Raw genomic sequence first — 23,006 nt, 5'->3', positions numbered from 1 at the left:
TTCTTCTCTTAACTATTCAGGATGGATTGGCTGATCATTTGGACTGAGTTTGAGAAGGAGTAGAGTATGCAGCAAGCACAATTAACATTCATTTACATGCAAAACTAAGTAATGTGAGGAATTTAAAGTTGTATTATCCTGCAGATCATTTTTAATACCAAAACTTTTTTCATACAGAAGAAAGAGTGTTCCTGGCTCTGCAAAGTCATGAGATTCTCCTGGGGCCCAGAAATGCTGAGCCAGGGCTTCCAGACCTGATGCTTTTGTATTGAACAAAATCAGTCTTCCAAATTCCACTCATGTTTGAACTCTACCCTGTTGATTTTTCCTCTTGAAATAGCAGAAAATGACAGCTTCCTTTAGAAAGAAGAGCAGGTACCCATAAGATACCTTTGCATAGTATCATGGCCATACATATGAAACCGTCTTCACCACGACATTTGGACTAGAAGATGTTCAATTAATTACTCCACTAAAAGTTTCGGTTAAAGCAGGGAACTGTCAAACAAGGCACACACAATGTAGAAATTTTATACCAATTTAAAACATTTAAATGTATATGCATTTGCCAATTTTGATGTGAGGCCAAGCTCTTTTCTTTGAGTAGGAGTCAAATGATTGGTTTTCTTCTTGTCTTTTTTGCAGAAGTTGCTCCTATAATTTATCACTTGTAATTTTCATATTCAGTTTCTTTACAAATACACTTGCAAAGTAATGTGAGCTCAGAACCTTTCCAGATTCCTATGATTTGTTTTTAAAATCACGTAGGTATACTGAGGTATGAGTTTTTTAAAACCAATAATTACTTTGGTCTTGCTCACATCTAATTTAATAGTAACGTTGTTTTATGTCCGTCCTGTACAACAAATCCTTAAACTAGTTTTCATAGAACACTCCTCTTTGTTTTTTGCCTCCATATTTGAACACTTCATATTTTATACACTACAAAATAATATTTATGAAACTGAGTTCCTCAGACCATTTGTCCATAGGTATTGGAGTGGAGTAAATGTTTTCAGATCAAATAAGTTTAAGAAATGCTAGTGTATAGTAAGTTATGCAAGTTTCTTGACTGAATAACTTTTTCATGACATTTGCAAGAAGTCTGACTTAACATACTACGTTTGGCAACAAACACAATTTACCCAGCTGGTGGGAGCAGAAGTAAGCAGGCATACAAAAAAGGAAGTAGCCACAAAACTTAGGGTCCTGTGAGTAACAAACAAACCTGTTTTATAGAGGGAAATGGAGAACGCTGGTTACCGAAGGCACTGAGGAGATAAAAGCTAGTGAAGAAACTCCCTTATATATTAGTTTTAACTATGTCAAGCCTGCAAAAATTCTGTGTCCTATAGGTATATGTGTTGAAGTATATATAATTGTCCTCATCCATAAACTGCAGAGTAAATACTACAGAATCACTCTTTCCTGGATGGCATACAACCTTCCTCAAGGTCCCATCTGTCTCTTTTATCTCTCTCTATTTTTCTGTTTCTTTTCTTTTTCTTTCATTCCTTTTTTCACCACATTTGGCAAAGCTTTGTCTATAACTACATTTTTAATTTTTATGATTAAGCCTTCTGGCCTTAGAGATGTTGTTTATCTTCTTGGGAGTACTCAGGGTAAAGATGTTGCTAATCTTCTAGAGAAAATACAGTAAATTTTGCTCCCAAGAGGAGCAAGAGTAGTTCCTACATGATTCTCAGCTTTCTACACAGCAGCATGTTTTGCTGATACCGAAATATGATAAATGAATTACTTAAACATGCACGTCCCTACCAAGTCATCTAAGGATAGCTTTGGTGGTGACATTTAAGCAAGTGTATGTTATGATCTGACTGTTAGATAAGACTATTTTGTGTCAGCAGATCTGAACTCTTTATATATGTACCGTACAAAATATTAATTTATAAAACTGAGTTCCTCAGATCATTTGTCCATGTTTAAAGGGGAGCAAATGTTTTTAGATCAATTAAGTTTAGAAAATGCTAGCGTATACCAAGGTATTCAAGTTGCTTGAGTGAATTACTTTTCAGAGATTTTAATATGCTGATATACATTGAGCATCTCTTATGGTCAGTATGGTGTTATAAATTTCCCCAATTTACTTCATCTTCAACTCTTTTTTTTTTTCCTGGATTACCCATTACATTTTTAGGAATAAGAAAAATTTAAAGCATCCAAGCAACTGGCTAAGGAGAGAGGAGTTATGAGTGGAAGTGCCTGAACTGGTAACAAGTTATACTTTTGCGAGAGAGAAGGAAGAAGGAAAAGTCAAGAATGGGGCAAAAGTTGTAAGGGAAGACTTTATGGTATTCAGAATGGTTGAGATGGAGAAACCAAAGGAAAATTGGGTCTGAACAAAATTAAGTTGCTGCTACCTTCTTTGAAATGTGTTCTTATTTATTATTACCATGACTATGAACAAAACCAAAATTATGTGGACCTCTCCATTAAACTTGCCACTTAATTTAAAACAAGGTAGGCATGAAGAATAGTCTAATTCTCAATCATGGACAAAAAGGAGCCCAGTGAATATCAGTACTTTGCCCAGGAACAAGTGACTCTTGGATGTCAAAGAAGTATTCAATGTTTCTACTCCTTGGTTATCTCATCTGTATAATAGACACTATAAAACCTCCACTGTAGGATTATTCTGAGAATTGAATAAAGTAAAATGTGTGAAAATGCCAAGCATAGTGCTTGGCAGGCATATAGTAGGCATACGGTAAATACTACTTTTCTCTTTTGTTTACACTTACCGTGTGCCCTCACAGTTCCAACAGTGGCCTGCATTCTTAAAGGCAAAGTTAACCTTTTAATATTTACACTATCTTAATTCACTAAGTGCAGTCGCCTTGTTTTCTTCTGGTAAAAGAAATCTTTTCAGGGCCAGTTACTTCTTCTAGGCAGTCATACTTTCTAATTTGTTTTTGGTACTAGAAATATATCATAAAAAAGTAAGAAAAATTAATGATTTACCAATCTGAGTTGCACATCAATCAAAGCCAGTTATTTATGTTGTGGAGATCTGTCTTCATTTTAACTTTATTCCTTCATATTGACAAAGGAGTAGTAAGAAAGTTTCTTGTCAGGATCCATTATGGGAAACCAAGGAGCAAAAAAAATAACTGACAAGAACCTTGAAACTGTAAGAACTCTCCTTCCTTATATTTCAACTACCTGTCTCATAGTAGACTAGACATAGTAGACGTGGTAGACCATTTAATGGGTGAACAGATTTTAACTTGGTGTTTTAGAATCCTAACCATAATATAATATGTTATAGGATCAATCATGTTTGTTAAGTGATAGTTTGACTTCTTGAAAGGTGCATTTTATTTACTCAGCAAGGAAGTTGAAAAGATACATGGGAAAGTAATTAAGCCAAATAACTTACCAGTTGCTTTAACAACTTTGTTATACTACTGCTCCTTCAAGAAGTCCAACTTGCAGCCAAGGAGTTATTTGTTTGCCAAACAGAAAGTGAATATTCATTGTAGCCTTACGGACCAGAAGAGATGGTTCATTCTGTTGGCCACATATTTACCAAACTATAAATGGCATTTGGGTTATACTGAGTGAATCCTACTCTTCAGGGTGTATTTAATATATAACACTTCCATCGTGGTAGAGACTCCTGATTTAAAGTCTCTATCAACTCAGACAGCACACATAGATAACAACTGAAGCCTGCTGGTCTAATTTAGAGATTATGATATTTTCTTTCCCAGGAAGTTTTGTTTCCAAATGGTCACATTGAGTGGATCTAGTGCCTTTACACTTGTACCTTCCAATGTAGGTTGATACAACATCATAGTTCCCTGACTCAAATAACCTCAAACCTTTTAACTGGCCACTCATTTTTAAGGTTGACTGAGAGAAGAAAATAAAACCTCCACGGTCTGGTAATCATGGGTGGCCCTTATTTGTAACATGTTCCCCTTGGGCTGAGTCACAAATCCGCTTTAAAAAGCTGATCAGTACGCTCTGGAACAGAATGTCAATCAGATGTGACCAGAGTTTTATAATTTGATGAAAACTTAATATTTTCAAGTTGAAATTGACCTGGGCTTTGGTGAAAGGTTTAATTGTTCTGTGCCATGTCTCAGTTTGTTGATTTTTTTCTTTAGTAAGTAGATTATTTTCATGCATGCTTTAAGAATAATCAACTGAGGGTTTATGGGGTTTATGGGGGTTTATGGGGAAATAGTTCTTCTGATTTATCAAAAAGATCAAAAACACTGTGTTTAACTTTTTCTTAAATGAGAAATTTGTATACTTCTACACTCCATGTGATAGAGGGGAAAAAGGTCAAAGAATTTTTCTAATTAACTGAACATTTTGATCTTTGGTCAAAAGCATCTAAAATCTAAAAATCTTCTGATATATGCTGGACCTATGACAATGCTAAGAGCACTGGTATATACTACATTTGATTTTACTGCAGCTAGTCTATTGTAACTTAAAAGTGAGCTTTTAGTTTTTGTTCTTATTAAAAATCTTGTTATTTGTTCACCTTAGGACTCATTGTATAGCCATAATATTTTGGTGTATTCTTTTCAGAATATAGTTCAATAAGTATAAACATTTTATTAAGTTAACTCTATAAAGAGATATATTTGAAAACTTCCACTGTTAGTAATGTGAAGCTACTGCAATGTACAACTTCAAGATTTAAAACTGCTTACAGTTTGACGCATTCTTTAAAAACCGAACCCAAACCAAACCAAAACAAACAAACAAACAAAAAACCCAGGGTGTTTAAAACATCAAAACTACCCTAGGACCTTTTTTAAAAATACAAATTTCTGGTCTCATCCTCAAAGATTCTGATTCACTTGATCTGGATTAGACCCAGTTATCCCAGTTGTTTAAAACCCTCCCCATATGATTTTTATATGTACTCTAGTCATCAGTACAGTATAATGACTGCATAAAAAGCAATGTTTTCTAAGGCATATGCCATAAAACACAAATCCCTTGAGATGACTTGCAAAGAAAAATTTCTATAGGCAAGTATGTAAGGGATCCCCTGCATATTATCCTTTCTTGGAGTTTTCGTAGAACATTTTTAAATGTTGAGACTGAGAAGTTCTGCAGAAATTAAATCTATTTAATTTAGTGTAACCTGTAGCTTCTCAGATGGATTTGATCCTGGATAACTTATTTTTTCTGTCAGTGGTGTTTTTATTTTATTTTTTTATTAAAGTATAGTTGATTTACAATGTTGTATTAGTTTCAGGTATACAGCAAAGTGATTCAGTTATAAATATATATATATATATTTTCAAGATTCTTTTCCTTTATAGGTTATTACAAAATATTGAGTATAGAGCTAGATGGTTAAACCTATTTTCTCCAGAATGTCCTTTGAGAAATGCTACTAAATAAAATTTGACAAGATCCAAATTGTTATTTACATCAGTACTGCTTTTTAATGCAATATGATTATGATGTTTTTGAGAATGTGCAATATTCAAAGCTATTGAGAATTATTTTACCTTTGTTTAGACCTATGAATGGAATATTTCTATTGCCTAAATGGCATCTAAAAATTAAATACTAAAGAGTCACTCTATTTTTATATGATTTATTTTCTGATTGCATGAAACAATCAAAAAGAAAGCAAATAAATAAGTACATATAAGTGGTTTGTTTCAGTGGCTTAGGTGGCCATTCCTTGAACGGAATAATGGTTCTGTGAAGCTAAACTACTAAAAAAGTGCTCTTGTCACCATATTATTAAATGTCTGCTGAATTGAAGTTTGGAAGCAAAACACGTATTGTTGGTGAGTGCTCCTTGTCACATCACAAGACTTTACAAGTAGACTGGTAAAGAACAAATTACAAATGCTTAACTCTTGCCTTTAATTGGAGGATCAGATCTAAAATTATGGTCAGGGCGCAGGTGACAGAGAATTTGTCAAAATTAGTTACTTGAGTATTTTAATTTAGTGTAATATGCTCAGAAGAAGTTTGAATTATATTTAATGTGTACTTGTCTTCAATTAGGAAAAAGTATTAAAGAAGTTTTGGGTTCGGAGGTGGAGATACAGTCACAATTCTAAGAAAGGAAGCATTTCCATAGCATTGAAAGATGTTATCAAACAAGAAGAACAATGAATCATTAGTTTTACTCTCCAGAAAAGGGGAGAAAAGAGGGTGATTTGTTAATCAGCATCTCTTCAGGTCACATGGGCCAGTCACTAAGCTAAGCACATTGTGTACATTATCTCATTTAAGTAGAAGAAATTTTTTTTAATCCTCTTATATCTTCAGAAAACATAATCTGTTGTTTAGAGTTTTAAAAACAAGTTGTGGTAATGGACTTATGTACTGTATCCATATTCACACTGTACACTTCCTTTTTCTATTCTTCCTTCATCTGCCCCGTCATCTGTTGTTCCAATTCTTTCTTCCCTTTTAGAAAATGACTCTGTGCTTTTTACCCAGTGAATTTAATTGAAAATGTTAAGCAAGTAGACGAAGAGCCCTGCTTTCATGTGTTTTGTATGAGGAGAAGCTTCCCTTGTGTTTGGTTTCCATTGAACATCAGTCTTACCTGGAACATAAAGCTCATTGTTGTACCTTATTCTTAAATACATATAAAGAACATTCTACTTTATAATGATAGCAGGACTGTCAAAAGCAGTTAATTTCCCCCTCACATTTAGTGAAGCAAAGAAAAATAAAACTTCATATGCCTGGTTTCAAGTATGTAGATTATCTGAAATTGTGTCCATGGGTTACTTTTCACATTTAATTCACCTTGGTTGGTTTCATGATGCTGTCACCTCAGTGCCAATTAGTACACTGGACATCTGCCAAGAAGGAGCTGAAATAAGGCCATCGGCTCATTTCATCTTGGCACAAGGTCAATGCTAAGCTGTATTTAACCTGGTGCTAGAGGCCAGACACATTGTGTAGTCCAGGAGCTGTATTATATGCAGGAGCTTTAAAATAAAGAGACTATGCAGCTTATATATGTTTTTCTTCTTCAGTCTTCTCACAAAAGGAAGATAGTGAAAACCCATCACAAATATTTCAGAATTATGGTAACCACTACCAGCATACAAAGTGTACATTATAGATTTTTCCAGCATACTAAAACTCATCATTTATGTGAGGAAGTTGCTTGTATCACTCTCTGCTGTTTCTCAGAGTCAAATAAATGGTGACGACCGTATCATTGGGAAGACAGGGAGTATCCTCACTTGGCAGAAAAGGGGGTTTAGAAAGAAGGTACTAGTTGGGGTTGATAATATTCAAACTAACAGGGCCAGGATCAGTAATAGTGATATTGGAACCTAAGGCAAAAGGAAGAATCAGGAATAGTAATCTTGCCTTTATTTTGATATTTTGTTCATGATGGATTTTTTATGTTAATTTGTTTTGGTTAAATATGTTATTAAAATATCATTTATCTTGATTACTAAGTATTTTGGTGCTCCTTAAATTTTGTACCATTCTAATCTTTGCTCTACAAACTAAAATAAGCTGAAAACTCAAAAGGTTTATGGAAAATCATAGGGAAAAAATCACCATACTGACCCCATATTTCATATAGTAAATAATAGATATCAAAGTTTCATCATTAATAGCGTTTGAGATTTTTTAGTGCATAATATTGAACAGTAAAGTTTCCAGCATTGTTGAAAGTCAATAATAGGTTGATTCACAGCCAAAATTTCATGAGGAACGGGATAAAGGAGATGTGGCTGAGCTACATGAAATTTGTGATCTCCTGTATTTAAACAGGGGTCTTAGTCAAGGCAGGTTCCCCTCACCTACCAGTCCACACTATTCCTTATGAATCAGAGAGATATTTTTATTATTTATATTTTAAATGAAGGAGAAGGTTAACGTCCTGGCAAGAGGGCACGTATTGGTGAAAAGGGAGACTGAATATGCAAGGGACTGATTAATTTTTTAAAATTTTCATTGTAGATGCAAAATGAAAAGAAAGTTAACTATGATTTGCAAGAAATCTTGCTTTCTCAGACATCTTACTGTGGAATAATGGCTCAGCCTTGACCAAACTTTGAGCCCCTGTATTGAATTTTCAAATTACCACCTTGCTTCTTTGTAGTTGTTAATATATTCTTAGTGTTAATATGTTCCCAGGTTCTAAGAAAAAGAGAAAGCCCCCCTGTGGCCAACTTATCATTTGGTATTCCTATAGCTGCCAACTTAAAAATGGATAGCAAAACAAATCTGGTTTATTTTATTTACAATTATACATGTATTTAAATGTTCAATATATTTTTCTCACCTGAATCCCTTTATGAAACCTAAGTAGATCCATCACGACAAATTCAATTCAAAAAAGTATTATCTTGATATTTATCAAGGATCTTGCACTTCAAACTCTTTGAAATTGACTTCATGAGTGATTTCAACATTATATATTTTCTCTTTTTTATTAGCTCATGTGCAAATGAATTTCTGTCTGATACCTCGTTCCCAGCAAAAGTGTTGTGTGTGAGCAAGTATATATATGAGTGTATGTATACATTTGTATATGTTTAAGCACTGCATTTGCCCACGATGCCCCTGCTTTTATTGGGAATAGAAAGTGGAGATTCATATACTTCTTAATTTCCTCTACTAGATGGCACACTACTTATGAACAAGAATTGTGACTTAATCATCTTTGTATCAATGGTTCTTCTTTAGTTTGGTACCTGCCATGTCCTGTTGCTGAGGATGAACTCATCCAGAAAGTGATGCCTTGCTGCTACTCTCTCTGTCTCAGGAATCTTCTAATAATGAAGCAGTTATTTGCAAACAGTGAGCCTGGAAAAAGATGGCAATATACAGGAAGAGCTAAGGAAGGCTCAGGGGACATGGAACCAAAGAGAAGGCTCTTGTGGGGGCTGCAGAGCTTCTCAGAGCTTAGTTGTAGGCTGGAAGAAGTCCAGAGCATGGGAAAGCCAACTCAGTCCGAGGCACCTTCACTGCAGAAGGGACATCTGAGCCAGGTCTTCAAACCCGCTGAGCTCCACATGCACTTACATTCCCTCCCCGACTACAACGCCACCTGGACTTTGAGACTGTTTATCAAAACACTTTTCAAGTTCCCCCGCTTTCAGAACATTCTTCCTGATTACATAAATCAGTATTTATTTCTTACTTTCTTAACAAATGATACCTCTTATTCTCTGTATCATAAATGATTGCATCTGACTGTGTTCAGTTCATGCTTTCTTTATAATTTTCTTCCGTGTCATGCTTTGTCTCCTTAATAAGATTATAATGTCCTGGTGGAGAAAGCATATCATAAATGCGTTCTGTACTCCTCACGGTGTCTTGGCAATCCTGAAAGTATATAAAATTTAAATAGGTGTGGCATTAAATTAATTGTAAGTTTATTGTTTTTTCTTTGCACTGAAGTTGCTACATATCTAGGCTTTAGAAATGAGGAGAATGTTGTGATTTAAAAGGTGCAAAATGCATCACTTACTTAAACTTAACTGTTTTAATCAGAGTCCCAATTGAAAAAGGTGACAAACTCAAATTAGCATAATTTGAAGAAAGGTATTACTTAAAAAGTGTGGATAGGCTGTGTGGGATTATAAACAATAGTGAAATAACCTGGGTCTTATAATAGTGAAGGAGCTTTTCCAGTCTGCGGTGTAAGGGGCAACGGCAGAGAGGTCTTAGTGGAACTCTGAAAAAGAGTGCCATGTAGTAAAGTCTTCTAGGGTCCAGTAGTGATTTTTGGTCAGAATACAGAGCTGACTCAAGGCAACCCCAGAGCTAGGGAGCCAGGGAAATAAATACCCTGATCTCACACTTCTTCCTCCCTCCTATCTCTGCCATGGCTGCCTATTGGCCCAACCCAGTGGAAAGCTATAAGGATGGGAATCCAGTACTATCATCCATGCAAGTTAGTCTCCCTGGGAGGAAGCTGGGTGGAAAAGTGCAGCGTGTATTTGAAGGGGCATGTGGAAGATATCTGGCACATTCTCTCTTAATGGAGCCTGGCCTGATACTTGGAAATTTATACCACTAAGGGTAGTACTTTCTTTTAAAAAATTAATAGTGAACACAGATTTTTGAATTCAGTAAGTCAAATGCCTATATGATGCCACTCCACTTTAATTACCAAGTAATGTTACATGTGCTATCCCAGAGATACATACAAAATGCTATGGAAGTCAGGGAGGGAGGGACCAATTTTACTTGGAAAGTCAGCAGGGTTTCTCCCTGGGGTAAGATCTCTAAAGGTTCTAATGAAGAAAGGAGGAAGGAAATGCTGTGCAGAGAGCACAAGGTGATTCCTGAAAGAGCAAACAGCATAGAGCAAGCATATTCTGAAGAAACCAATAATAATGGAAAAAGAAAATTGGCCTTTGGGGTCAAATTGAAACCTGTTCAAACCCCAACTCTTCCATTTATTAGCTATGTGATATTGGGAAATGAACAAAACCACTCTGATGCTCAGTTTTATCATCTGTAAAACAGGCACAGTAATTCTTATCTCACAGGTTACTTTTATTGATTAAATGAGACAATGTATAAAAAACCAATAATTATGTCCAGTTGTTACGAGTACTCTCTTTAGACACATACTATTATTTCCAAATTCTTATTCTAGATTACAAAATAATAACCTGTTATTAGGCTGAGAAACTATAGATTAAAAGGCAAACAATCAGATAAACAACAAGAATTTACTGTATAGCACAGAGAACTATATTCAATATCTTATAATAAACTATAATGGAAAAGAATCAGAAGCTGTACACCTGAAACTAACACAATATTGTACATCAAGCAGTTCAATTTTTTAATTTATTTTTTGTGGTACGCGGGCCTCTCACTGTTGTGGCCTCTCCCGTTGCAGAGCACAGGCTCCGGACGCGCAGGCTCAGCGGCCATGGCTCATGGGCCCAGCCGCTCCGCGGCATGTGGGATCTTCCCGGACCGGGGCACGAACCCATGTCCCCTGCATCAGCAGGCGGACTCTCAACTACTGCGCCACCAGGGAAGCCCCAGTTCAATATTTTTAAAAGGGCAAACAAACAAATCATCCACAAATTAAGTTTCTAACTTGGATTCATATGGTAACTTTTGTCTTGGGTGGTGGATCACTTGTAATAGTCGGTAAGCAATCCCACTATTTCCCATTTATGGTTGTTTTGTGGTGGCATCTAGTTTTGGTACTGAATGATTTCCCTGTTTTTGCTCACTTCTTTCTTTTTAATATGTTGTAAACCGTCATGAGGTCTTCCTCATGGGTTTCAATATGCTTGAGGTCAAACTTGTATGCATATTAAAGAGCAATAAATAATAATGTTCAGTGAATGGAGTCATATAATCCTTTAATCCTCTATTAAGTTATTCAAGAAAGATCTTTCAACAGCTATCACAGCTAGTTCAGGCTTGCTTTCTTCACATCTTCTGAAAAGGGTCAGGTTTTTCCATTATCTAAAATATTGAGTTTGCTAACTCTGAGATGTTTTTGGACTCTACTGAAGAGAAACTCAGTGACCTTGATTTAATCTTGCTTTCTACTATAAAACATTCTTCTTCAGTAAATAACTTTATATCCCTTTTCTTTTTCTCTCTTGATGTATATATATAAACATATGTGTGTCAATCGATTCATTTTATGCCCTTGCCCCCATGTCCCACCCGCCACATAAAAGATCAGGAAAGATAGCATACATATATCTACTACCTCTTTGGTGACTTTCTTACATTATATTTGAAAAAGTATTCTATTGTTTCTCATTGGGTTTTTTTGTTTTTTCTTTTTTAGGAATCTTGCCTCTAGCTTAACAATATGTCCGTTGATCTGCCAATCTGTATTCAGAGTTTAGTCAGATTTAGATTGGTAGTTATATATGAATTAGACTACATGCCCCCAAACAGCAAGTGGTTTACTGACTTCTAATGCTACTGCAGACACCAGTGGGTATTCATTAAATGTTAATTAATAACGGTATGTTGAGTTGAATTGACTTGTGGATTCTGGCTGATTGCTCTTCAATTTAAAATTATGAGATGCACAGCATCAATCTATCAGCAGGCAGGATCAAATTTTGATTTATTGCATGTGTCTAGAAAATTGTAGAGCTTTAGGAATTCAAAGAAGTAGATATTTGTACTAGATATGAAAGATAATACATAACAGTAAAACAGAAACAACGTGAAAGGTCTGAGAGCATTTTCTAGGGGCTTTTCCTTGCCTCTGTTACTCTTTAAGTTTTCATTTGGAGTTATCCAAATTCATATAAAAGCTGGGTGGCTTTTTAAATTATAACATTTTTGTGGATAAGTGGATAATTATGAGAACTTGAAACATTGTTGTTGTCCTGAGTGGACATTATACTTCTCTTTGCTAAGGACAATAACTATTTTATAAGGTTTTGGAAGTAGTTGCAGATTATTTTGAGAAGTAGGAAAGAATTCTTGAAATATTCTGAGTTTTTTTTAGCTTTATTATGGTTCTCTTAGTATGGTTCTCATTTGTTTTAAGTGATTTTTAGACATGACTCCATATTTATGTTTTCTGCCTGCAAATGGTTATGGAGAGTCATAGTTTTAAGGCAGAATTTCAGATTTTCATCCACTTACTTAATATTACCTAAAATTATAAAATTAACTTTTTAAAAAGCCCAAGAAAAATCTTTCTATAATAATTCTGATATAATTAGCCAGATTGAATCCAATTTGGAGTAAAAAGAAAGAAGTTTAGTCTTTTAGTAAGATGGATTTGATATATTTCTGAGCATTAAAATTAATTTGTGTCCATCAAGGATTTTTTAAAAAATTGTTTAAGAGGGATGCCTTTTGTCAGGCAAACATTCCTCAATACTACTTGTATTTAAATTAATATTCCATTAATTAAAGATGTAGAACCCTAGAGTTTTCTGAGCCTTCAATCATAGTTCCAGTTTTTCTTATTTTACATATAAATCTAGTAAAGTGTATGTTATGATTTAAATATAACTTTTATTTGTTTTTGGTTAAAGCTCAATAAACATGAATTTGACAAACTAGATTTCTCTAAATATTTAAACACTGTCTATACACTAATTGAAATCACTGAATCATTTTAAACCATACAGTATATTTAATTCTCATAAGTATTTCTGACACCTTCCAAGGCAGACATAGAGATCTACCAATATCTTTCCAAGTAGGTAATGAATACTTGCCAACCTATTATCTTCAAGCATTTAGATTCCATAAATATTTTTCTTTCAAAATTCAAATATTCACTTGTATTAGTTGAATTCTGCCAACACATATGCTACTTGGTTTTAAACCATCTCTTCATCAACTGATTTACTTTGAAGTGATCCTACACCTTCCTTTAATAATAAAATTTCCTATCTGACTTATTAATCCTGAGTGTATGGTCATTATATTGATGGTATTGAAAACTGATGGTTTAACCTATCATAAGTAGTGAAAATTTTTAATTCCAGAGACTTTGAAAGGAAATTCAGCTTTTTGAAATGTGTGAGACTGAATTAAGAAGTCTTGCCTACAAGGAGTCATGTTTTAAGGAATACATCAAATGATCTATAACCAACCTCAGTGCAGTTATGTATGTGTATTCATATGTGTTTATTTTAAAAGAAATCATCCTAAAATGTGTTCATATCACCAATATGAGAACTAAAAAGAGAAAATCTGTGTTTTGTAGCCCTTCTAGCAGTGTTAACCATTCTAAATTTGGATTAAGAAGTAGATATGGAATAGTATTCTTTATAGGAACTTCTATGTCTGTAGTCAATTTGGGAGCAACATGTGCCCTTCTGAGCCTACTCTTTCTGTAGGGTCTTGGAATTATATGTAATGAAAATGGGACAATTACGTGACACTCCTAACCCCAGACATAGGGTCGGGAATTAACTGATTGAACATAGAGACTCTTTTCAACATTCATTGTGGAAACAGGTTACACTTAAGGAAATCATAGAGTTAACATGTAATATATTTCTATCAAGCAAGTTAGGAAAATATTCCCAAGTATCCTTATCAGTGGAAGTGATGATAGTTCTGAAATACCAATGATCTTGTCAGTTTAGGTTTTTGACACATTATATAAATGTGTGCTCTGTGAAGTAGTGTGCCTTTACCTGAAAGGCTATGTTCAAATTCCAGATCCTTAAGACAAATTTTACACCTTACCCTCCCAAACATATATACATGAAAGCTCATGAAACTCAGAAAATTCATAAACTATGGGAGACAAAGCATAGTGTACAGCTGAGCTGTTCTGATTGCAAAGTTAATTTTAACTGCTTAAAAGAACAGAATTTAAACCTAAATCAAAGAGTTACTCTTAATTTTATACTATCACAATGATTACTAGTTGCCATTTGTTGAGAGGAATAATTTAATTTTGAGCTATGTATCATAGCATTTTATTTTAAAATATCAATTCTTTTTATATACCAAAACACATTTTATGTAACTGCTGCTATGTAAAATTGGCTAATTAGCATCTGTGGCAGTTAAAACTACTAAGGTATAAAGAAAATTGTCCAAATTAAGTTGCCAGAAATTTCCTATTGAGCAAATTACTAAAAATTGTGTTCAAATAAAAATAGTAAAATTTAACTTTAAAAAATGATTTATCAATTTAACCTTAGTCCCTCCTTACGTTGCCCCCAGGCAGAGCTGTGAAGAAACAGCTGCTCTACATGAATTCTTTTTCTTTCAATGATTCTCTTCTAGATGTTCTATATATTTTGAAAGTAATAAAATTTGAGGGGAAATCAATTATATTAATTGTCAGACCTTATTAAAGATCCTAAGGAGAGTGAGAAATTTTGAGCACAGCTTTAAAGAAATATGGATGAGTCTTTAAACCTCTTCTCTGATACATCATCAATTTTTCCCTCTCCAGTGAATAATTCCCATAAGAATATAACATTTTGTAATGTTTCTCATCTTAAATCCCTTTGTCCTCACAACTCCCCTACCCACCCATCACTGCCCCTATTTCTCTGCTCCTCAATACATTAAAGTGCCTAGAAGACTTGTTTATACTGGCTGTTTCTGTTTTCTCTCTTCCATAATCTTTTTATTTTTATTTTATATTGGAGTATAGTTGATTAACAATGTTTTATTAGTTTCAGGTGTACAGCAGAGTGATTTAGTTATACATATACATGTATCTATTCTTTTTCAGATTCTTTTCCCATTTAGGTTATTCCAGAATATTGAGCAGAGTTCCCTGTGCTGCTGTACAGTAGGTCCTTGTTGGTTATCTATTTTATTTTTATTTATTTATTTATTTTTGACTGCCCTGCGAGGCTTGTGGGATCTTAATTCCCTGACCAGGAATTGAACCCGAGCCCTCGGCAGTGAAAGCATGGAGTCCTAACCACTGGAGAACCAGGGAATTCCCTGGTTATTTATTTTAAATATAGCAGTTTGTACATGTCAATCTCTTCCATAATCTTATGAATACATTCCAATGATGATTTTATTTGTGCTGGCCTGGTTGATCTTTCAAGGTTACCAGTAATATCCATATTGTCTAATCCCTGACCCGTGCTTCCCCTAATTTAGTGGTCTGTACTTAGTTCTCATTTTCTTTAACTCCCTCAACAGCATTTGACTCACCTGATCACTTTCTTTACTCAGCCTCTCTTGTTTCTCTTCCTACCTTCTCAGTCTTCTTTGCTGATTCCTCTTCCTTCTCTCAGTCTCTAAAAGTTGGTGCTCACTTGAACTCCTTTTGCTCTATTCTAGCTACGGTATTCCCTGGGGACCTCATCCAGGTCTATCTTTTTATACTATCACATTGATGACTTCCAAATCTATATCTAGCTCAAGGATGAGTCCAGACCTTTGTTCTGTTCCCTGCTGTATCCTCAGAACTTGGTAGAGTGACTGGAACAATACAGGTGCTCAATCAATATTTATTGAATAAATGAATGAATGTTCTGCTTTGCCTCCCAGGGTTATTGTAGAAACCAAATAAATCAAGAGACATGAAAGTAATTCACCCTGCAATTGTCAACTGATATTATTATTCATCTTGAAGTTTTGCACTATTCAAAAATGATTTATCATTTTGAATGAGAGGATTTAATCTAGATCTTCTAGATTAAATTAAATTAAATTAAATTAAAAGATCTTCTAGATTAGATCCTCTAGATCTAATCTAGATCTTCAAAAATGGCATGTCTCCTCAAATTCAATGTTCTGTTTCATTCGTCAAACTCTGAGCACCAAGGAAAGTGGTATAAAGAATCTGTATTCAAGTGTAAAAATAAATGCTCTAATGTTTACTCTGATAAAAGTATGGTGTCTTTAATTCATGAGGCCCACAAATTTGCTAGTCAGTAATCCCAACTTGAATGACATGTCCTTGCAAAACTAGTTGCAGAGTGTTAATCATTTACAATGTAAATAAGCAATTAGGTAAGTTATATGATTCATAGCTTTAAAGCTTAATACTTTCTGGTTGAATGGCTGTCAATGAAAGCATAAGACATGGATACAAGCTAATAGGATGAGTATGGTTGAAATACACCAATTCTAAAATTATAGCCTCAGCCTGTTATAGCAAATTCTTCTACAAGAGTATTGATTCTCAAACTTTATGGTGCATTAGAATCTTCTGGCAGGCATCTTAAAGCACAGATTACTGGGTCCCAACATCACAGTTTCTGATTCAGTTGGACTTGGGCCCAAGCATTCGCATTTCTAACAAGTTCTCAGTTGCTTCCCATCTTCTTGGACATAGATGAGTTTCATTACACTTTGAGAAACACTGCAATAAAAGGTTTATTGTTATGTTCACATGGAATATAAAGTTCAGTATAACTCCAAAACATTTCTCCAAAATTTTCCAATATTCCCCAATATTAAAGTCATTGTTTATACTATTAAGGGATCTCCTGATTGAAAAACACTTTCAATTTTAGATTCATTCAAGGCAACAAACTCTCTGCCTTTCTTCTTTAACTGTGAATGGCATTCCATTTGCTACAAGTTGTAGATTATTTCATTAAGACTTGCTTTCATTTGTGACTTCCATCTCTGTCATCACTGTTGGAGTAACATTGATCTGAATATACATGTCATTTATTCTAGCTGCCTGTCTTCTATATCAATCAGATAAAATTTTGAATTCATTGGTTTCCCAAAAAAGCCAACCTAAATTAGAAGACTTAATTCTAGATACTCGGGCTCTTTCAAGGAAATGTTCTACTTTAATTTCTCAGAAGTTTTGATCAGAAGAATTTAATTAGATGCTGAGAAGGAAGTAACTAGATTCTGAGCCTCTGACATAATTGAAAGTCAAAATATATTGTTGGATTTAAACAGAGATCCTATTGACTGCTCAGTACAATCTGGGAGACAACTGCCCAAAATGTAATAAATTATATCATTTTTATAGTTAATGTACTCAGCACAAATAGTAGGTTTTTTGATAGAATGAGTCCAAGAAATGTGAAAAGTTAATGGAAATATAAACTATGCCTATTTAAGGTTTTACATTTTTCATTAATCATTTAAATGTATCACAATTGTACTTTTAAAACATGACCAATATGAAAATCAATATTTACTTGAAAGATAAATTACTTTCCTAAGAAAGGACTTTTCTTAACAAATATAGTCAGAATATACATATTTCCAAAAGTAAACTACTTTCCTGCATTTTAAAAGATTCAAGTTATAAATATTTAATTTATCCAAATATTTAGTATCAAAATTATTATACATGGCAATAACAACGACAGCAGAGCATTGTATGTCGCAAGCACTATACAAGATATTTTATGGTATTATTCATCAGACTAATACACAATAATACTGTGAAGCAGGTACTCATCACCCTCAGTTAAAGCTGAGGGATCTCCCAGCTAGTCAATGAGTAATTTGAACTTGAGGAGTCTGCTTTCACTGTCCTAACTCTTAACCATTTTTCAGTACTTCTTTATAAGCACATATTTGTTTTTGCAATTTGATCCAGACAGCACTGTTGCTCTAACATTCACATATTTGGACATTTCTTATAGTGAAGTTTGTAGAAAGGCAATCAGAAATAATTTGTACGGTATAGAATTTTTAGGTCAGTGCTTTCTATATCTGTAGTCAAGTACACAGACTCCCAATAAATCATTTCTAAATTTAATTATTAGAAATCTACCATAATTGGGACTTCCCTGGTGACACAGTGGTTAAGAATCCGCCTGCCAACGCAGGGGACATGGGTTCGATCCCTGGTCCAGGAAGGTCCCACATGCTGTGGAGCAGCTAAGCCTGTGCGCCACAACTACTGAGCCCACATGCCCCAGAGCCCACACACCACAACTGTTGAGCCCGTGTGCTGCAACTACTGAAGCCCATGTTCCTAGAGCCCATGCTCTGCAACAAGAGAAACCACCACAATGAGAAGCCCATGCACTGCAATGAAGAGTGGCCCCTGCTCACTGCAACTAGAGAAAGCCCACGCACAGCAACAAAGACCCAATGCAGCCAAAAATTAATTAATTAATTAATTAATTTTAAAAAAGGAAAAAGAAATCTACCATAATTAATAAATATCAATCAATCTATAATCAGTTGACAAATGTACATTTATAGTTACTTTTAGCTTAAACATAATGTAGCTATATGTTGTTGGATGATTCCTTCTTAAAAAGAGATTATAACCTAGAAAGGCGTATAGGAAGTATGTAAAACAGTATTATAAAGTATTTATGAAATTAAAATGTAACGTTAATTTTATTATAACGTAAGACAACGTTTAGTAATGTGTTTGTTGTGTACTGACGGCAAACTACAAACAGAATGATGATTACAGCCACTGGCCTTAATTAATTCTCATTTTCTGGTTTAAGGGTTTTAAAATTTTCAAAATCTCATTAAAGATTAATGCAAATTTTCTGTTGACAAAATGCATTGAAATTTTGCCATTCTGATATTTTTGAAATTAACCTTTGAGGAAGAAATACTTGGAAAAAATTTGATTAGCAGAGCATCCCCAAACCCTTAATTTTCAGAGAACAATATCTCTATAATGCATGAGACAGTATGAAAAAAATATGATGTTGAATGTGAGGCCAATTTGTTCTCTGGCTTTATTTTGTAAATTATATGCTGTTTTATTATTGTTGTTGTTTACTAAGAGGTGATAGCATCCATAGAAACTTACAATTTTTTTTGCTTGTACTTCACATAACACTGGTTGTTTTCCAAGTATCGTTCTCCATAAAAGGGAAAAAATGTTTTTCTATCTCAGTAATTTTCCACAGATATGCTTCAGAATTTACTTTATATCTTGCAATTTATCATTAGAGCTCTACTATTATTGAAGACTCAAACTGTTTTGAAGGAAATAATGCTTAAAAAATTAAGACCTTGCAATGGTATGAGTAAAAATTGATAACCCTACTTAGAACATTTAAATATTTTTCTGTAAGCTCTAATTAAATGGGTAGTACACTAGGGTTAGTTTTGACCTGATTTGTAATTGGAAATAAGGAAATGTTTTGCCCTTGAAATTATTAACAGTATCAGAGGTGTTCACTGAAATATCCTCAGGTCTGTACCATGAATTTTGCTTGGAAACTGAACCTAAATTTTGGTGACCACAGTTTTCCTTGAGCAACTTGTTTTAAAGTTTAAGCACAAACAAGTAATTCACTGTATAGCTTTAAAATATGATACACATCTTTATATGATACACATATAATACTTCACTTCTGATTAATTGTTTTGCTTTTTAGCTCATAATTTTGACAATTTACAATTATTTTTTTCCAAAGAAAAAAATCTACTTAGGTAACTATTTTTAGAAATTTCCACACAAGAAATTCAGTAAAATATTTTTAAAAATATATTCGTTAAGAAAAATAGCAGTCTATTTCACTGAGAAAGTCCTAGTTATGTGACGTAGTCTGTACTTTGAGCAACGCTGGTCTCCTGTCCCAAATCTTCCCTTGGGAATGTACTCAGAGATGTATTTGGGGAAAGAGGGAGAAGAGGTTGTAGGTAAATTAGTGAGAATTCAAAACCAAACAATTTTAAGCAACACTGAGTGGAGTTAGCAATAATTGTCTTCCAGCGCACCTTGGCTTTTTATTGATTAGTGCTTTCATGACCATACAGTTCTTATCATTTGTTCTTTTCAATAATTTTTTTTTTGCTGATAAACTAACACATGTTAGAACATCTGGAATAATGCATGCATTATAAAACAACACTTGGTTGAACATCTGGAAAATACAGAAAAGTACCAAAGGAGAGCAAAATAATTTCCAATCCTAGCATTCACAGTAATCATTGTTAAAATTATTGTGTTTTTCAACCTAGTATCTTATTTATCTGACTTTTTACCTGTATGAAAATAGATACCATATATATAAAATTTGTATATTTCCTTGTGTATAATAAAAGCTCATATTAATAAATATTCTTCAAAATCCTATTGTAGTGATTGCATCATAAGGAATATTATCCATACTCCTATAAGCAATGAGCATGTATATCTTAGCATACCATTGCCAATATTTTTCCTAAATATTTAAAAATCTTTGCAAAGCTTTTCATCAAAAATATGATTATCTTTTAATTATTATTTTGTAATTATAAGAGGAGTTGAAATTTTCATATGCTAAATATTTGTATTTCTTTTTTGAATTAACTGTGCATCTACTTTAATGTAGATTTCTTTAACCTATTCTTAAATTTTACATTAAGCTTTTTCTTAATCTATTAAATTCACTAGGCTTTTCTTAATCTACTTTTTAATTTTTGCAAAAGTTAATCATGCCAGGTATTTTATTTCAGAGAATTTATTTCTGGGAAGGCAAAAATTGATATCAAATGCAAATATATAGAAGATCCCAATGAAATGTACACATACTTTCAATTACATATAAACAAATAAGATTGAATGATGTGACCTACTTGGTTAACTTAAAATCACAGACGCTTGAAGTGTTAACCCTAGCACCAAAGCATTGCTACCAACCCGAGCTAACATCTAGAAGGTGTATACAATTTACTGATACATTGTGTCTTTTAAAATGTGTGCAAATCCACCATCATCTAGAGTAGTATTAAAAAATAAAAATAACACTGCATAGATATTTATGTTCAAGCAGAAATTAAGAGTGGAAAATGTATACTGGTTATAATATATACATACTTATATACACATATATATGGATTGAAGATGACTATGATACTTTCACTCCAGTGATAATTACATCTTAAGGTTGCTTTTTAAAATTTCACCTTTGGAAAGAATTTTAGATTCACAAATAGGTAAATCGAACATTAAGCCCCGTAAAGGATTAACAAACAGAGTGAAGCTTGATCCATGTGGCTGAAAGTCAATATTGAGTTTATTCATTTATCAAATTATACATTTAATAAATTGTTTTGGAGCCCCTTCAATTGCAAGGCTCAATACCAGACTCTCAGAACTGAAGGATTATGAATTAGAACAAATGGCTTCTCCAGTTAGAAATCATGTAACCTTAGTACGGAGAATTTAGTTCATATCTATATAAATGTCTCCAATTGTTTTAATCACATTCTTAGCAATGAGTCTATTATTTACACTGAGACTCATAGAAAAAAGTTTTTCTAAATCTTCTCCCTGTCTTTTGCTAATTCACTGAGGAATCAAGATCTATATCCATGGATGAAATTCACAGATGAGAATTTCATATCTGTGATTGGCAGTCGAAGTGAGATTCAGGGGTCAGACACACAGCATCATTGGCAGAGATAGGGAATCAAATGAAAAGTCAGGGGATAATGGCCAGTTGTGCTTATAATTCTCTTTTTTCCCTGCTTTCAGGCAGAAACACACTCCAGTGGCTGTCACTCACTCTCATTACTAGGACTGTTTCTGCTGGGGCTGGGAGTGACACAGCAGGGTATAACTGTCTGAATTGCTAAGCATCCTCCAGGCAAAGACAATAATTAAAATATTCTGATCTCAAAATGGTAATTTTTTACAGGTGGATCAGAAAACAGAATAAATTTTAGTACTGTGCCACGCCAAGCAAAGCATCTTTTTCTTTTGTCATTTATTTATTTCTGCGACTTATATGTCGTACAGCCATGCATATGCATGTTAATGTGTGGCAAATTTTCCTACATGCACAGTATACAACTTTAATGTGCATTGTTATATATCAAAGAAAGACAGCCTTCTATAAAAACTCCTGTATATGTGTATTATTGACTAATTGTTCCCAAGCACTCACTAGCATACTACACTAATTGTATGTCTCTGAGGTCAAATTAAATATAATATGTCCTTTTTGCATTTGTAGATATGGGAGGCAGTTAAATGAGACTGAATTAATATTTACAGAATTTCTCTTTTAGCCTAACATAGTGCTAGTAAACTTCATTTCATTTAATTCTCACAAAAATTTACTAGATAGGGATTATTATTTCTAAAGCATGACTAAAGATACTGAGTTTCCAGAAGTTGCTTTCCCAGAAGTTAAACAGCTAATATAATATAGAATTGCGATTTCAGAAGGGTTTTCTCTGATTTCCTGAGCCTATGCTTTTTCAGACATAAATTGCTTAGAGTGATGATTGACCTAGGCTAGACCTAGAGGTGTAAGAAAGTCATTGTTTCCCAAATAGTGATATGTTCTCTTTAAAGTGAGAAGGCTCATCTTGTTTATTCAAGAGATCTGTAAACATTAGGGAACTGATTTGATGGCATCCCTCACCCACGCCACCCCCAAATTCAGTTGTATTGAAATGTAAAACACCAATGCTGGCTATTCAGCTGGTTGGCTTAAAGTTATTTCACTTCTCTGACCTTGCACCTGTTCTGTTAATTAGCATCAATGCTAGAAGAGTTGTATTTCTCAACCTAGGACATTTGTATAAAATTCAGAGATCACAAACTCAAATGCCTAGAGTTTTCAGAGCTTTGTGAATGAGATTGGATGTGAAAGAATAGGAAGTGCGGGGCCTGTTGGAGGCTGCACGCTCCTCACAAAGGAGATTGTTTTTGAGCCCCTTCAGTTGCA

General features: G+C 34.0%; 1 protein-coding gene across 6 annotated transcripts in view; it reads left to right on the top strand.

Moving 5' to 3' along the window:
- The window catches only part of ARHGAP24 (Rho GTPase activating protein 24), a 780,792-nt gene that overhangs the window by 686,449 nt on the left and 71,337 nt on the right, over nucleotides 1-23,006 (top strand). The gene's annotated exons all lie outside the window — the stretch shown is intronic.

Source organism: Lagenorhynchus albirostris, chromosome 4 (genome assembly GCF_949774975.1).
Source record: "Lagenorhynchus albirostris chromosome 4, mLagAlb1.1, whole genome shotgun sequence".
Classification (NCBI taxonomy): Eukaryota; Metazoa; Chordata; class Mammalia; order Artiodactyla; family Delphinidae; genus Lagenorhynchus; species Lagenorhynchus albirostris.
The sequence above is the reverse complement of the archived record's forward strand: the minus strand, read 5'-3'. Positions and strand labels throughout refer to the sequence as shown.